Here is a 3,028-nt window from a genome sequence, read left to right as displayed (position 1 = left end):
GGGGGGGGGGGGGGGGGGAAGATACAAAGGAGTCATTCAATTGCCCTATAGGCTTAGAGTGTAACAGGTAGAAGTGTGCATACAACCAAACAGTGATGCCTGAATAATAAAAGACAAATTTTAAGGTGCACCGAGGGACTAATTTCAGACAAGTAGAATTAGGATGGAGCAGAGATGCCAGGGGATACATTCAAACATTAGCTGCCAGGCTGGAGGAGCATCCTTCATGTGACCGGTTATGGCCAAGGGCTATTGCATGGCGCATTGGACATCTTTGATTATTCACAGACAGGTCTGTGCAGCTTCATCACAGACACATTTTCAATAGCAAGAAAGTGGTGTTTGAAAAAAACAAAAACAAAAAACCCTGAATCCAAAGCTGATCAAGGTATCTGACCAAGAAAATCTTGCAACGTTCAAAATTGAAGCTACACATGATATCACTATCAAAATGTCTGTGTTCATAATAATTTCAGTTCCTGATTTAGCAGTCAGTGAGAGAGAGACTCAAAGGCTTCCCATTGTGCAGTAATATTAGATTAGATTAGATAATACTTTATTCATCCCACAGTGCGGAAATTCCCTTGTCACAGATATATATTTAAAATCTAAAATATAGCCTATATAAAATCACTATTTGTTCAAGTAAGTGTCACAGTTTCCATCTCCACATGGACACACTTGCAGTTTTGATCTTTAATTTTAAATTAACAACATATGACTCATCCCATGGAAAAACATGTTGACCTGAAGTGACATCACGTCCAATAATTTGATATGAAATATTTGTGGATATAATGAGCGTGGTTTTAAAAGACAAATGAAGGCAAGTGTAAAAGAAAATCAGCCAGAAAAGCAAAGGGAGACTGAGATATTGGCAGGTTGGAGGAGGAAGTTCACCGACCTGGACCTCCGCGTCGCCCCGCCTCAGAGATGCACGTGAGGCCGAAGCCCGACCACCGTCTTTCGGACCGGACTGGAATTGGTTCGCCGCTGCGCTCGTTGTTCCGACCCGGAAGGGAGGAGGTCAGAGGGGGGAAGGAAGTGCCGCTGTCGCGCTGCACAAATGCGTCACTAAAAAAAGAGAAAGGAATAAACAGATAATAGCCTACATTAAATTATCATTATAGACACAAAAAGACGAGTCTCTGTGGACAAACTTTTCATTCAAATCATTAAAAAAAAAATAATAAAAAAATAAGACTAAATAAACTCCGGGACCAGCGACGCGTCGGTCCAACTGTGGAGCCGATCCTGGCGCTTGTGTTTTGCTGTTTTCCCGCAGGACCACTGCTGCCACATCGACCACAGATCAATCACCTTATTTACTCTTTACTGTCATACAGTAGAGGAAGAGAGGCCAGTATGACAAAAATCACTAATACCCCATATGCATGACTTAATTAGTAATAAAGTACCATTTTCCTTCTTCTTAGTGCGTCTTTTGCGCAGTTATTTGCAAATAACTTATCCTAATCGCAATTGATGGTATTCATGTCTCGAGTAGATGTCTCTACAATATTCCAACCAAATCCCCAGAGGGACTTATATTTCATTTATATGGAAGTCTTCTGAAATGTATAGGCCAAATGAGGTTATAGTTGTTGTTTTTTTGCGCACGGGGTGTATCCGGGTTTATCGGCACACAGAGCTGATACAGAGGCCCTGAACGCAGCTCAGCGAGAGGCTCTGCTGTCTTGTTATCGATATATGAGAAGGTTGCTGGAGAGGATATTGACCGCACTAACTAGCCGCACTTTGATCATACGAAATTGCTTTCCAGATGACAACACATTAAGGATGAGAGCACTTTTTAAAAATCAAAACCCGCCTCTCGCAACAGTCACAAGTTTTTTTCCGAATGAAGATGGAGATGAGAAGAGGTGAGAGACCCCATAAGTCGACTGCCTTGATGAATAAAAGAAAGCCAATAGTCTATTTCCAGAAGACGAAAAACAAAAACAAAGAAAAGAGAAATATATTAGGAAGGGAGGTCCAAAATCGTAATTCCACACCAAAGAATCGCAAGCATAACCCGAAAAGAAAGTTTAATTGACATATAGGTTATTGGACGTAATAATAAAAAAAAATCTACAATAAAAAAAAAAATTGAAAACAAGATAATGATTCTAACAATTCTCTAAAAAATAGATACACGGATAAAAAAGAAACAGCCATGTTCATATTTTCTTTCTGTGGAAGTGACGGCGATTGAATGATAAGTATGTTACGGACGGAACAGCAGTACATTAGTTGAGTATTTTTATTTTTTAAAGATCAAATCAAATACAATTATATGAGAAAATTAAACTATAAAAAGACTTTTGGAAAAATCTAATAGGATAATTTTCATAAATATAAATTAAGTGGAAAAGGAGGAGTTTCAAGTTCTAACATGATGCTTTAAGAAATCAACTCTTGAATGAAGAGTATTCGTTCGATATAATAGCCTTATAATAATAGCAATAATAATAGGTTAATAATAATAATATGATTACTTTCAAACGAAAATAAGTGTTATCCTGTTTGTTTTATGAAAGCATGATAATGTAATCGATTATTATTATCATTATTAATATTGTTACTATTGTCAATATTATTATTGTAATGAAAAGGAGCAGAGAAGGTCTGTCAGTGGCGGGAGAGATATGTGTAATATCTGCCTGCACAGTGTGGCGTTAAAGCGCTGATATCATAATTAGATTATATGTGATTGGACGGGTTAACGAGTTCAAAGCCAGCCGTGCAGAGGTGGAGGGTGAAGGAGGGGAGGGTGAGTGACGTGGAGAGAATTTTTCCCCAAATGCCATTTAATGGTGGAAATATTTCCACCAAGTATTGACAGCACAGAGACGGATGAGACGGCCGGCGAGAGGCGGCACAAAAACCCAGAGAAATAACAACCGGCCGAGACGAGAGGGTTCAACACGTTGGTCTGGAACTTCACACACAGGAAACACAGACAGGACGAACTGTTTCAGGCCAACACACACACACACACACAGAGAGAGAGAGAGAGAGAGAGAGA

At 39.3% G+C, this 3,028-nt stretch overlaps 1 protein-coding gene across 1 annotated transcript in view; it reads right to left on the bottom strand.

The window, feature by feature from the left end:
• erfl1 (Ets2 repressor factor like 1) overlaps nucleotides 1-3,028 on the bottom strand; it is a 40,973-nt gene that overhangs the window by 35,899 nt on the left and 2,046 nt on the right. The window contains exon 2 of the mRNA XM_032518733.1: nucleotides 905-1,074. The gene's annotated coding sequence lies outside the window, so the exon portion shown is untranslated. The remainder of the gene's footprint in view (nucleotides 1-904; nucleotides 1,075-3,028) is intronic.

This window comes from Etheostoma spectabile, chromosome 6 (genome assembly GCF_008692095.1).
Source record: "Etheostoma spectabile isolate EspeVRDwgs_2016 chromosome 6, UIUC_Espe_1.0, whole genome shotgun sequence".
NCBI classification, from domain to species: Eukaryota; Metazoa; Chordata; class Actinopteri; order Perciformes; family Percidae; genus Etheostoma; species Etheostoma spectabile.
Note: the sequence above shows the minus strand (reverse complement) of the source record. Positions and strands in the feature narration are given on the sequence as shown.